Source organism: Fukomys damarensis, unplaced genomic scaffold (assembly GCF_012274545.1).
Source record: "Fukomys damarensis isolate Sample0158 unplaced genomic scaffold, DMR_v1.0_HiC HiC_scaffold_38, whole genome shotgun sequence".
NCBI lineage: Eukaryota > Metazoa > Chordata > Mammalia > Rodentia > Bathyergidae > Fukomys > Fukomys damarensis.
Window position 1 is genome coordinate 12,327,013 of NW_022900950.1, and position 14,848 is coordinate 12,341,860.

The following is a 14,848-nucleotide window of genomic DNA, read 5'->3' on the forward strand; positions in this document are numbered from 1 at the left end:
TGCGGGACTGCGTGCCCCACCCCGGAGCCCCCGAGGCCGGCCCTCCTCGGGTCGCCAGGCTCTGGTGGATGCAGAAACGCATCCAGCCCCAACGGCTGCGGGCTCTTTGTGAGGCCGAAAACTACCGCGCTGGAGGCTTGGCTGGTTCCTCCTCTCGCTGTGGCCGCTGAGGGGAGCTGCCGGGGAAGGGCCCTCGTCTGCGCGCCTCCAGTCCTGTGTGTGATGTCCCCGGCTGCCTCCCTGCCACCCCAAATGCCACCCACTTAGCCGCGATCGAGCGGAGAAAACCACTGTTCCCGGCCCAGCCACTTGAACGGTGTCATGGCGCTGCCTCTTACAGGTGGCGGCAAAGGGCGGCCGTGAACAGAGGGTTAAACCGCTGCAAACGCAACGTCCTGGGAATTACGGGGCGCAGCTCTGGGCTTGTGCCAATAACAGCTACTGGGGGATGCGGGTGCTCGTGGGGACCATAGAAAGTCGTTTCATCTTGTTTTCTGAACAATGGATGAGTCTTAGGGGATTTCCTTATTCCTGCAGCACTGGGAGAACCCCTCGTTTTTGTCTCTGTGCTTAAATGCCAGATACTTTTTTAAAAACGAGTATTGATTTTTAAAAAATATATTATTCAGTTTTTTCTCTGTGAAAAAGAGGACAATGCTAGGGACCTGAGTCCCTCAGAAATTTCAGTCCCTTTTGGCAATGTTAGAAAGACTGGAGGTTCCTGGGTGAGGGCCGAGATGAGATGTGGGGACCTGGTGTCACCAGCAAGAGTTCCCTGGGAGGCCACTCTCACTGTGCTGCACTCAAGGGGCTCAGGCTACACGACTATGAGTTCCTGGGCTTGATTTGCTCTGAGGACCGTAGCTCAGGCTACATCACTCTGGGATCCCCTGGCTCAGGGTAGACTGTCTTGGGGGCCTCTGGCTAAGTCAGACCCCCCCAGCTCTTCCAGTTCAGGCGACTTCCTTGAAGTCTCTCTAGTGCAGACCAGGCCCTAGGCTGCACAGAGGTGAAGCCACTTCCAGCGACAATGTAACCACACACAATCCTCAGAAACAGCGTTTTAAGAGCCATCATTAATTGAGCTTAGTCACTCACTACTTTGAGTTATTAAAAAAAGGGTAAAATAACAAAAAAAATATATCTCACTATCTTCCTTACATGTTATAATAAGGCACAGAAACACTGGTACTCCTCTTTCCCCATTTTCCAATTTATTTTCAGGGACACACACACACACACACACACACACACACACACACACACACAAAACCCATGCTGAAAGCCAAAGGAAGAAGCACAAATCATTTATCCTTTTACTCAAATGGGATGAGGTAGAGGAGGGGTGGGTGGGAAGATGCAGGTTCATGGTGGGTTTGTGCGGGAGAAGGACTCTGCCCCTCTTTCCTTCAATAGCTTTAGTTCAGGGCATGACATCCTGCTCTCTCCCCCCTTGGTTCCTCGAGGTTTTCCCAGTGTGTACTGCTCCACTCAAATCTTTCCAGGAGCTGCTTTGAGAATAGCCCCCTCACCCAAGCAGGCCTCTCAGGGCCGGGTAGGAAGCAGTCAGGGCTTCTGGGCAGTCTGCCGGGACAGGAAGGAAAGCTGTCTGGGAACCTTCCTCACATCTGTCCAAGGGGCAGGCCACGGCTGGGGCAGTCGCCTCTCCTCTTTCACCATTGAAGCTCTGTGCCCAAAGCTCACACAAGAGGTCTCAAAATGTTTTACTGTGCCCCTAAAATATACTTGCACACACCTATGGTCTCAGCTGCTAGGGATCCTGAGGCAGGAGGATGAAAAATTCAAGGTCACCCCGGGGAACTTATGGAGTCTCTGCCTCAAAAAATAAAACTAGGCATAGTGGCACAACTCTGGGAGACGCTATCTCACAAGAGGGGAGAGGTAACTCAGCAAAGGCCCTGAGCTCAATCTCCCCATGTCAATAAATAAATAGAAAAGGGTCGGGGTGACTAGTGGTAGAGAAACCCCAGGTTTCATTCTCAATACCACAAACACACACCCCGCAAAACAAAAAGCTACACACAACCACTCCAAAACAAACATCTGCATCTTTACCATTCATTTGGTGCATGTTCAGAGTCTCCTTCTCCAGGCAGAGCAATTCGGATTTCTAGTCCTAAAACCGCCACAGTGACTGGTCCAGATGTGGGCGTGAGCATTGTCAGTGCTGGCTTTGCAGGTTGGAATATTCTGTTTCTGCTAAACAGTGCGGTGTCTTTCTCCCAGACTCGGCGCTCTCCCTGTGTTTTGGCCCAAGTCTGAAGAGCATATTGAAATGGTACTACTTTCCTACACCTACTGGCCCGGGCCTGCTTCCATCCCGTTCTTTCCCAGCATGTTCTTCTTCACCAAGAGCTCATTTCATAAACCCCCTTTCCCCGGGCTTCCTGAAAGTTTGTCCCCACCAGTGTGGACATGGGCAGCCTCTAGTCACATGCAGTGTGAAGCAACAGTAGGAGCTGCAGCAGGTGGTGGCAACACGGCTCAGCTCCTACCTTGCAAAGCCCCAGCCCTACTCAGCTTGGGGCCCATGAAGCTCCCCTCCCGCTTGCAGCAAGCAAAATACTGAGCCCATTTGATTTATTCTACCCCCATGTCTTTCCACAGAGAATAAGACTCATCTATTTACAAGATCGATGTTACTTTCTCAGTGCCTGTATTTTCACAAGCTTCTTGTATTTTACGCTCTTCCTACATGTAGGGAAAACAAGTCTGTCAGTTCTCTGCTGCGCATGCTGAACATTTGGGATGCTTACTGAAGGTGAGTTCCCTTCTTAATGACTGCACCCTGGTCTGTGGGGAGAGGCTGGGGACCCCAGCAGCGCCCCAAGTTCCAGGAAGGTAGGAGCCTCCAGGCTCAGCAGCCAGGTGCCCATAAGCTTGTGGTTGCTGCCCTGGCCCTAGTTTGCAGCATTTGCTCATACTGCCTGCAGGGACAGGAGGGCAGGCTGAGGGAGGAGACTCTTAAATAAGCACCCAGCCCCTGTGTAGTTGTTTATTTTTGGTTGTTTGAGACAGGGTCTCACTATGTGGCCCTGAACTCATGGTGATTCTCCTTAGCCTCCCAGGTGCTGTGATTAGAGGCATTCACCCCCATGCCTGGCTTTATCAAGTCCCATTTCAGCGCTGCTCACTGTTTAATAAATACAATGCTCCCCTCCCCCTGGTGCACTCGCACCAATTGCTACCTTGGATCAAAGCGTCACCTGGGCTGTTGTGGTTCCGAGCCATTGTGTGAGGGAGCTGTCTGGGTCATAGTCTCCCCCCTCTGCAATGAGGAGGTTGAGCTGGCACTGAGACACACGGACGGGAGGCCCCACCTTGGCCGGAACCGGTGTTTCAGGGAGGAGTGGGTAATGCAGCGGCTAACAGCGTTAGGGACCAGGGCTGCAGCTGGAGGGCCAGGCGGGAGAGGAGACGCGGGAGGAGGGAGCGGGGGAGAGGACGTGACAGGGAGCGTCTGCCGGGACGCCAGCATGAAACGCCAGGTCCCGAGCGGAGGGCGAGGGGGGCGCAGGCGCACTGCTGGAAATAGACCTGGTGCTGCGGGGAGAGGACTCACCAATCCAGGGTGACCTGATTCGGTTCCGGCAGCAGGAAGTGCAGGAGCAAGCGGGCAGAATAACCTGACCCGAGGAAGCAAATTAAATAATCAACAAGACACGACAGTTGCCATGGCATTAAAATACCTCGTGCCACGTGAAGCTGCTTTTTTCTTTTTCTCTTGAGTCTGGTGCGTGCAACCTGTTTTCATGGATTACAGCCTTGCCAGCAAAGCGAACTTAGACCCCGGGTCAGGGAGAAATGGAGGAAGTGGCCCAGATTTTTTCGTTTGGGTCAACTCGGTCAATATTCTTTCAACACAGTGTGTTGAGTCTTTCTGCTCTTCTCTTTACAAGATAAGAAAACCCTCCACAGCTTGCTCAGGTGAAGCCAGTAAGTGGCGCAATATTTTAAAAAGAAAAAAATTGGAAGCAGCTTGCAGAGACAACTGCTTTTAAAATTGCTTCAGAAAAATCAGGAGACAGAAATGTGAACAATAAATACAATCACCATCAAAACAAATGTCCTTTAAAAATGTTTTACTTTATTGCCCTTTAAAATTATTTTATTGGGTTATGTGAGACCTGTGAGACCTGACTGAGCTAGTGACTCCATGTGGCCGGCTGATGGCCCCAGACTGGTGTCCCCCCAACCCTTATCAAACAGCAGGGAAAACTGCTTAAACTGCAAAAAGTCTTCTTGTGCTAATTGCAAGCGTGATTAACAAGCCTGCCTGGAAACAGATGGGATGTTAAAGGGCACCATAAGACGCTGCCCCTGTAAGACAAGAGTAAGATAAGTAAAAGTATCTGAAGCTTCTCCCCTTTGCAGTTGCCAGACAGCCCTGACCTACGTTTGAACTTTTTTGTTTAGAAAAAATCCTATAAAACCAACCTCAGCCCCTGATCTGGGGTCTCTCTGAGCTACTTGGCTCTGAGAATGCCATCTGGCCAGACTAATAAAGGTCTGTTTCATTTTCCAACTTGTCCCGTGTGCTCCTTCGCTCCTTCCCTCCTTCCTGGGTGTTTCGCTTGGCTGTTGAGCTCCTTGGAGCAGTGAGTAAGGCTCTTGGTCTTATAGGTTATAATTAAGGTTGTTGGGTCTTAAATCTTGGTGTTGCAGAGGAAGGATACCTTGTATACTCTTGAAATTATCATGCACTGGATGAAAGGGAGGGTAAGAATTTACACTTGATGTACACAATGTTGCACAAATGTAGCAACATTCACCAAGTGGACTCACACTGACCAGACTCCCCTAGACAAGAATAGTCATGTTGTCACTGTAAACAGTTCTCCTTGAGATAAAGGCACACCAGAAGATAAATTCCATCCAGAAGTTTACTCCATCAGCCTGGAGTTAGAGGAAAGGAAAGTAGTTGCATGGTACACAACAGAAAAACTCCCGATACAGTGTCATGGAAGAACAGCCCCATGTCCCTGCTTAGATGCCTGCCCAGCCTCTGAGACGTCTGATACTTTTTTCTCCATGCTGTAGCTTTTTCAAAGTGATTTCTCCACCCAACAGTCCATGCAGTCCATCTTAACCAATTTTCACTTTTGTTTATTGCTGGAGATCAAACCCACGCCCCGCACAGGTTAGGCGCTCACATCGCCACGGAGTTACAGTCTCAGCCTAGGTTTTTACTTTTAAAGTCATGATCAAATAATCTGTATTCCTGATAGAACATTCAAGTTGCTTTACAGAGCTTTTGGGTACCTCTGATCCTTAGGTCACAAATCCAAGCGCTGTCTTGTTTTACTTCCACTGAATTCTAGTTGAGTCCATTGTGTACGCAGAGTTTGCGGGTCTAACTGTCCTTCCTTTTTCCCCTCCCTCCCTCCCTCCCTTCCTCCCTTCTGGTACTGGCAGTTGAATACATGACCTTTGCACTGAGCTACATCTTTACCTCTTCTCGATGTATTTATTTACTTGTATATTTATGTTTTAAATTTATGAGACAGGGTCTTGCTGCTTCACCAAATTGGCCAAGCTCAGCTGGAATCCTCCTTGTGATCCTCCTGCCTCGGCCCAGAGAGGGCTGAGATTACTGGTGTGCACCACCATGCCCACTGTCCTGGTCTGAGGGCAACTTTGGCTCCCGAGTGCTTGGGGGAGTACCTCAGTTTTACTTTATGGGCCACCAACAGTGGCTTCACCCTCCTGAAACAACTGTGGATTTTAGATAAAATAAATGGGGCAGATTAGGAGCCATGTGGGTTGTCCTGTGACCTTGCCCATGTTTTCCGGGGTACCCAGCATGAGACTGTGGGAGTAGAGAGGCTGCCCCTTTGCCTCGATGACTTGGGCAGTGCAGCTGCGCCCTGAGCGTGCAAGAACCTTCTACTGTGTTGGAGGTGGAGGGTGAGGCGTCCTCATGTGCAAATGGAACTCTATTGAGAAACAAAAATGGCCCCGTGGGTTTGTTACCTAGGTCATGAGAAAAACCTGGCTGATGAGGTGTGGCCAGGGTCCCATGCCTAGAGGACCTGGATGCAAAGCCATCCCTCCTGGGCTGTGCTTTGCCGGGAACCTGATTGGCAGTTTCTTCAAATCCAAAGTATTCTTTCTCGTCCCTTAAGGCCCTCCCTGTTGAGTCCATAGACCAGTTCTCAGTACAGAGCCAATGGCCAGCCTTTGGGAATAGACAGGTTTAGAGAACCCTGTTCAGAGATCCCCATGCTCCAGGCAGGGCTGTGGGGAACGCAGTGCTATGGTGGCTCTGTGCTGGCTCTGTGGGGTCCGCTGAGCAGCTCATCACACTGGGTCTTCTGCAGCCTGGCACTGGGGAATACCTAGGAAGCCCTGCCATCATCTCAGGCTGCCTGAGTCCCTGTGCCTTCAATTCCCCACCTCTGCAGGTGTGTGGCAAGAGGTTGGGAAACAGCTGAGTCCTTCACAATTGCAGATAAGGTGAGAGAGGAGCAAGAAAATTACCTTTCCCATCCCCCAAATCCTGTGGGTTGGGGTTTTTGCCTTGATATTTCAAAGGGTCCTGCTGAACATGTGCATGGAGAATGTGAGGGATATGCGATAGATTTGTGTTGTTTATAAGCTCACTTTATGCGAGGGACCCTTTCGAATGTCACCGTCTGCTCTTTGAGTATTTGGAAAGATTTATCCTGAAGAGAAAGCAATTTGGCATCTCTGATTTAATTTATACCTCACCGTGATCTCCAAGACAAGTTGGAGGACTTGCCTAGAATCTCATGACTAAAATCAGCTAAATGAGATCTGAATTAAAGCCCACTGAATCTTCCACCGAATTCCATCTCATGCAGACCAGGGAGAGCCTTCAGGAGAGGGGCAGGGAGGGCAGGAGAGAACTGAGAAGAGTGACATTTAGAGACATCTACTGTGTCTTATGAGTTCGATTCATCCGGAAAATGGTTTATGGTCTAGGAATCTTGAGACTGTGCTTAAACAGCTTCTCGGGAGTCACAGACCTTGGGACAGTGGGATTGGCGCCACAGCGTTCCCAATTGTTGAGGGAAATAGCGGCACAGGTGTGGGGAGAACATTCTAGAATATGACCGGGTCACGGAAAACCCCTCCCTGCTCGTGGAGGGGGAATTTTTGTCCCTGTATGGACCTTTGAGGAACTGTCGAACTGTCATGGAGCCAAAAGCCCATGGTGGGGTGAGTAAAACACACAACGCAAATGAGATAATAACCAATTGTAATTGAGTTGGGGTCACTTGCGGTTGCAGGAGGTTCTGCGGCGCATGCGTCCGCAGGGCCTGGTGTAGTCATTACAGGCAGCTGCTGTCAGGCTCCAGAGCTCATCTTGGAGCCGCGGAAGCCTCTAGCTCATGCACCCTCTGGTCTTACCTGATTGTGGTCCGGCTTCATAACCCAGCACTTCCTATGTGGTCTTTGCAGAGGCGGCTTTAGGGCCCCACTGTGCAGGGATTCCCGCTCATTTTTAAACGCTTTCTAAAAATACGTAGGTGTGGATAAGATGTGCGTATAGAACACACAAGTCTATATTTGGAAGTAGCTCGATTATTAAGTGATATTTCATATTAATTCACTTTCCAAGAGTACACTCGATTTTGTGTATTACAGTCCAGTTTGTTTTGCTTTGGTACTGGAGATTGCACCCAGGGCCTTTGCACCGAACTACATCCACAGCTTTTTTGTTTTCTTTAAAGACACAGACTCTTTGAATTGCTAAATTGTCCAGCCACCAACTGTCTCAGCCTCCTGGAGTGCTGGGATTACAGGTGTGCGTCGCTATGCCCAAATGAAAGTTCAACATCTTCTTCAATAGTACTACACAAGACAGCCGTGGGAGCAGTACTCTTAAAATTAATAATAAAAATGTAAAACAAATCTATAATCTAGGAATTATTTCATTCATAGAAGCAGTCATACCTGAGTACCACGGCACAAGCTGGTAAGCTGAGTACCAAGGAAGCTGAGGCGGGAGGATCAGGAGTTCGAGGCCAACCTGGACCACACACTGATTTCAAGGTCAGTCTGGACTAACTAATGAGACCTCATCTTAACAAGCAATCATGTGCGATTGAAAACAGGAGCTCATGTATTTGCATAGAACATGTACAAAAACAAGTCACAATGTTAGCAGGGGTTAAATGGGGGTGTGTGTGCTCTCAAGTGGTGTATTTTTTTTTTTCTCTCATGTGAAAACGTTTTCTTTAAATTGGATACAAATGTTTAAATGCCCCATTGTTTCTCTGGTGTGGGGAAGTGGAAATCAGGACTAAAATGTATAATAGGTACTGGGAAAAGAAGAAAATGTTCAGATGGGAAGGGGGCATGGAAGGAGGGAGGGAGGTGGGAAAGGACAAGAAAAAAGTGAAAATAGAAAGAAAATGGAAACAAAGCTTTGATACATAAGAAGGAAGGGATGTTAGGGAGGGAGGAGTGGGATAAAATAAAATTTATTTAAAAAATAAAAAAAATAAAATAAAAATGTTCTCTTGTCCTGACTACTACTGACCAATATAATTATAAAAGGAGATTATTTTTAAGCACTCTTCCTTTTCTTTCCTGGGCTTTGTTTTCTTTGTGTGGACTTTTCAGTAACCTCTCCCAGTAGTCCTGAGGACTGACCGAGGTACTGCAGGTAAAGCCCTTTACACAGGTCAGGCTCATGGCGCCTGCCCAGGATGACTGTTACCAGAGTCACCTGCGCTTCTGTTTCTTCCCCTGCCGGCCTCCACGAGGAAGGGGCCTTGCCAGTCGGATCCCACAGGTGACACTGCCTGATACTATATCAGCCTTGCTCCCGGGGTCAGATCCGCATTGCGACGCTGGTATGTCTGCCCCTCACCGCAGGCAGCACCGTCACCTGCCTGTCACAGCCCGGGCACTCCAACCCCACTGCCCCTGCTCCGGGGAGAGAATCAAGTCCTCTCCTGCCTCAGGCCCTCTGCAGCCACAGCTCGCCCTTTACCTGGATTCTCTTCCCCCCATCTCCTCATAGCTGGTTGTGGGACTTGACATAAAAGTGCCCACCTGGGAGAGGCCTGCCCTGGCCACCCAGCTGAGGGCAGCTCCGGGGCTCCCTGCCTCCCTTGTTGACTTTCTAGCAGAACACCTGTCACTGCCCGCATGCCCCTTTGCTTGTTTTATTCTGTTATCCAGCATCAGCCTCTCCACAGACCTTATTTTTCTTGTCAGCGCTGTCACTGGAACACTTTGCATGGGTCCAGCACATCTCCTGGGCTTGACACATGATTGTTAAAGGCTGTAATTAGGTAAGGATCTTTGTCAAATGACAGAAGGGTTGAATTGCCTCCTACCTGTGTTTTCGAAAGGAGGAAGAAGGCATCCGCCTTCCATCTCCACCTCCAGTTAGGAGACTCTGACTAAACATCTCAGAACCACCTGTTCTCTGTCCCTCTCCCGCCTCCCCAGATGTGGCTGGATTTGTAGCTTTCCAGTTCCAACTGAGATTTTTTTTCCCTTTCTTTTTGCAGGCTGCTCAGATATGAAAAGAGAACCCTTGTAGGCTTTAACTCCGCTACAGGGAGGCTAGACAGGCAGTCCCCATGCTACAAAGAGGTCGGTGTTCCCCGAAATTTCTTTGTGTATGTTGTTTGTTTCCAACACAGAATGCATTTTCCACTGGAAACAATATTCCCAGACAGCCCACAAAAGCCTATTTAACCCACAGTGCTAAGTAGAAAAAAAAAATTGTTGAAATTCTAGGAAACACAACAAGGGAAATGAATACGAAGTACAATTTCAATGTTTATCTTGAATAGGAGGCTTGAGGGAAAGCAGCTTCCAGCAAAGGAGGAGGAGGCAGTACCCAGGACAGAGGGTCCCCCAGCTGTCGTGACCGCACCCCAGTCCTGGTCTCTGGGGCAGAGGCTGTGGACAACATAGCACTGGGGCAGGGACTCGTCTGAGCCTGTCCCTGGGAATATTCTCGTAGGTCCATCTGCAGCAGAGGCCTGCAGAGGCAGATGCCAGTGCTTTCACTCACTGAATTCTAGAGGCGGCAACTGACACAGGAGGATTCTTCTGGAAAACCAAGACTTGGGCGCGTGTTACATGAGGCTCAGGAGCTTTCTCAGGGAACTTCCTCCTGACACCTGAGTATACGCATGGTCCTACATCTTTAAAAGCACTTGGTTCACTGTTGCTTTCATCATTTTTTTACCACAAAGTAATTTCAGGCACACACACACCCTCCCCTCATCTCTGATTTATGTGCTGCTACTATGAGACAAAATCTTTCACTTCTGAAAATTAGTCCTCAGGAAGCAGGGATCTTATGAGAGGTCTTTTAAAATCTCTCTGTCATTCTGAAATAAGAAATTGGCTATGGGCCGGGGATTTAGCTCAGTGGTTCCGCTGCCTGCCCTGCAAGTACAAGGGCCCAAGTTCAATCTTCAGTACCAAAAAAAAAAGAAAAACACTCCGCTTGGGAAAGACCCACTCTTGTCAAACAGCTCAGCCAACCCTTGTCCAGAAGGGTCCTTGGAAGAAGGGCTCTAGGGGCAAAGACATTTAGCACACAGTCATCCCTGGGAGGTGGGCCTCGCAAGGAAGTGTTTTATGGCATTGTAAGTGAACTCTTTAAAGATCATTTAAGAGAAACATTAGTGAATAATTAGACTTGTGTCACTGTTAGATCTGAATGCAGAGGTCGGGGCTGGAGATGAAGCTCACTGCTGAGTATGTGGGAGGCCCTGGCTCTGATCCCTAGCACCTTAAGATTAATTAATTAACTAATTGGACAGATTGAAAAATGAATAACATTTCTGGTGATAGTGTATTATATGGGATTTTATTTTTATTTATTTATTTATTTATTTATTTATTTTTGATTTTTAGCGCCCATCACCTCCGGCCTCAGCCTCCCGAGTGCTGGGATTACAGGCGTGCGCCACCATGCCCGACTTATATGGGATTTTAAATGCTTAGGCAAGAGGAATAAGGTGCTCCTGAAAATTGTTTTAGATCTTCCAAAATGGGCTGTAATGATGAAGGAGATGCTAAAATCGCACATAAATGTGAAGAGTTTGAATAAAATTGTTTCATTAAAAGTGAGACTGAAAAGAGCAATATTTCATAATTACATATTATTTTATGAAATGTAGGACTTAAATGTGTGTCCCAATGAATATATTAAATCTTACAACATTCGACTTGTCTACGTAATAATAATTTATATTATCCAAAGAATAGTTTATATTTTCACCCTTAGGCCAAGGGGAAGGACCTCATTGAGAAACAGGGCTCACGGTCCATGCGTCACCTCAGGCCCAGGTGGCAGAACCTCCATACAAGCTTGTTTGTAAAGAAGGTGGAGCATACTGGATCAAGAATGAGAAGAAGGCCTGGTATGGCGGTGCACGCCTGTAATCCCAGCACTCGGGAGGCTAAGGCAGGAGGATTGCTGTGAGTTCCGAGACCAGCCTAGGCTACACAGTGAGTTCCAGAGCAGTCTGAACTACACAGTGAGACCCTGTCTCAAAAAACAAACAAACAAACATCAAACAAAAAAAAGAATGAGAAGAAGGTCCAGGGTCTGGTGCTGGGTTTACTACTGAGCTGTGTCCTCTGAACTAGACATTTCGCTCTGTTTCTCAGTTAAAGCAGCAGGAATAAACAAATAGTCACGCTTCTTACATGACTTTTTTTTTTTTGGTGCCAGGTATCAAACTCAGAAGTTTTTTTTGCCAGGTATCAAACTCAGAAGTTTTTTTTGCCAGGTATCAAACTCAGAACTTTGCGCTTGCAAAGCAGGCAGCCGAACCATTGAGCTAAATCCCTGGCCCCTTTGACTTTCTTTTTTTTTTTTTTTTTTTTTTTTTTTTTTTTTTTTTTATAAGACAGGGTCTCACTATGTAGTTGCGACTGACCTGGAATTTACTATGTAGCCAGGCTGGTCTCGAACTCATAGTGATCCTCCTGTCTCAGCCTCCCGAGTGCTGGGATTATAGGCATGCGCCACCACTACCAGCTCTGACTTTCTTTTTATACTGGGGATTGAATGGTGAGCACTTCACCCCTTAGCTGCACCCCAGCTCCCCTATGTCACTTATAAAATCATCTTCATTATAAATAACAGGCTCATATTATTAATTTATATCAACAGTTGGAAGCAGGGCCTGGATAGTCCCTGATGACCATTAAAACCATTTTAGATTTTCCTTAGTAATCTGTTTCCGTGTGGTGTCTCCTTGTAGTCATCCTTTAAACAAAATAAGAAGAAGTCCTACATATTGGCCTCTTGGGTTGAGTGGTTGTGTAAGTTCCCTCCCAGGCTCTGTGGTTCCTTCCACGGAGATTTCTCTCCACACTAGCGGCTGCCTTGGGGCGGGTGGCTCTGGGTCAAATCCAAGTTCCATCCTTGTTTAGCTGTCTGATTGTAAGAAAATAGGTCCATCTTACAGTGCCTGCCTCCTTCTGAAATGGGGACAATACTAACACCTGCTTCCTTGGCTGAAGGATCCGTCCTGCATGTCAACCAGCAAGAAAAGGCAGCGGTTACCATTATTATTATTTTAATATCTGGGCTTGTGATTGCATCAGTCTCCCAAGGCTGCTGTCGCCAAGTACCACAAGCTAAGCAACCTAAAACAACACATGAAATCAAAAGCTCAGCAGCTCCACACTTCTGGAAACCCCAGGGGGAACCCCTCCTTCCTCTCCTTGCTTCTGCTGTTTGCCCTGGCTTGTAGACAACGATGCCTGCTCATGTCTTTCCCTGTGCATGTCTGTCTGCCTCCGTGTTTTCCCGGCATACACCAGTCACACTGGGTTAGGGTTCACCTGCTCATCTGATCTCAGGTTGATTCCCTCCGCAATGACCTTATTTCTATGTCTTGGTTTTGTTTCCTTTTTTTTGAAACAGGACCTCACTATGTAGTTTAGGGTAGTCTCCAAGTCATTGCCACCCTCCTGCCTAAGTCTCCTAAGTACTGGGGTTATAGGTATGCACCACCACACCTGGCTGTGCAAAGACGCCGTTTCAAAGTGAGAGCACAGTCTGAAATGCTGCAGGTTAGGGTGTGAGCGAATTGTTTGGAGGAGACACAATTCCACCCATAGCAGTTAATGGTTCTTTCAAAAATTCTCAAGCCGAGGGTGATGGCGCACACCTGGAATCCCAGTACGCAGGAGGCTGAGGCAGGAGTATCATTGTGAGTTTGAGGCCAGCCTGAACTGAACAGAGAGACTGTGAGACCTGACTGAGCTAAGGTGAGTCCATGTTGGATGAGTACTGGCCCCAGAGGCCCTTGTGTACCACTCCCCTTTGTAGCTGCACCCCTACCTACCTTTGAACCTTTGCTTAGGAATGTAAGGCTGCAGAACTTCTTTGTGACCTTAAATTCCTAGTCCCAACTGTGAATAATGTGAGTTAATGGGTAAATGCTTAAGAGTTCTGGAAAATGAGATAAGATCTGTGCCGTATACAGAGACCCAAAGTTAATTGTTTTACTGTTTGTTTGTCCTAAATGCCTTAGAGACACCCCCAAGTATCTTTTAATCATCAATGTGTGATTGCCCAGTATGTGACTGCTGACCACCAGCAGACCAATAGCCTTTGTCCCCTGCCTCCAGGGTTTGAATGTTTTCCCCCCTTATCCCTCTTATAAAAAGGACCTCAGCCCCTGAGCTGACACCTCTCTGAGCTACTTGGTTCTGAGAGTGCCGTCTGGCCAGACTAGTAAATGTCTGTTTTCCAGCTAGTCCAGTGTGTTCCTTCCTGGGTGATTCTTGCTGTTCATTGAGCTCCTAGAGCAATCGCTGGGCTATAGGTCCCAGCATCGTGGAGGCTCTTTCGGCTGTTCAATCTCCTCGGATTGGAAGTAAGGCCCTAGGTCTTACAAGAACCTGTCTCAAAAAGACAAAACAAACAAACAAACCAAAAAGGATAAATCTCAAAAGTAGTGATGAATGTAATTGTTATATACTGAAAATATGTACCAATAAAAATAAATTTTTAGGGCTGGGGATTTAGCTCAGTGGTTCCATTGTCTGCCTCGCAAGTGAAAGGACCCAAGTTCAATCCCCAGTACCACACACACACACACACACACACACACAAAAATCCAAAGAATTATTGTATTTTTTGTTTTGTTTTGTCTTTGGTACCAGGGATTGAACTAGGGAAATTGTGCTTGGGAGGCAAGCAGCTGAACCATTGAGCTAAATCCCCGGCCCCCAAAGAATTATGAATTACTGTAGATAGGTAAGTTAATTAGATATTTGGGAGGCTGTTAGACAGGGACAGCCCAAGAAGAGTCATCAAGGAGGATAATCAAGACACGTTCACGGCTGAGGCGAGGCAAGATCCTGAGTTTGATCCCCAGTACCAAAAAAAAAAAAAAAGACACATTCACCAAAGGCCAGCGTTGTAAAAGAGGAGAAACTACCACATCCAGAGCTTCCCCTAGGGATGAATAGCAGTGATTGACATTCCAAATAGGTATCAATCACCTGGGTCAGGGGCCAGTCTTAACCCAGCCTTTCTAGGAAAGGTCCTGACCCATCCCTCATGGAAAATCCTTGTGTGCGTGCTACGTGACTTGCTTCCCCATTGGATGTCCATTTAATCAATATTACCTAAGTGACTGTATTTGTAATCTTATTGGTTGACTAAAGCTTTGTCCCACCTGCCTCACCACATGGCTTTGTCCCACGAAACACTTTCTAGAGGGTTGGGTAAATGGGCAGCCCCTTTCTGGCCCCCTTTCTGTCTGTTTTAGATGGAAGTTGTCTTTCTCTCTATAAATTTTTCCTACTCTTAACCTCTGTTGTTCCTAGAACTCATTCTTTGATTTGAGGGAACAGG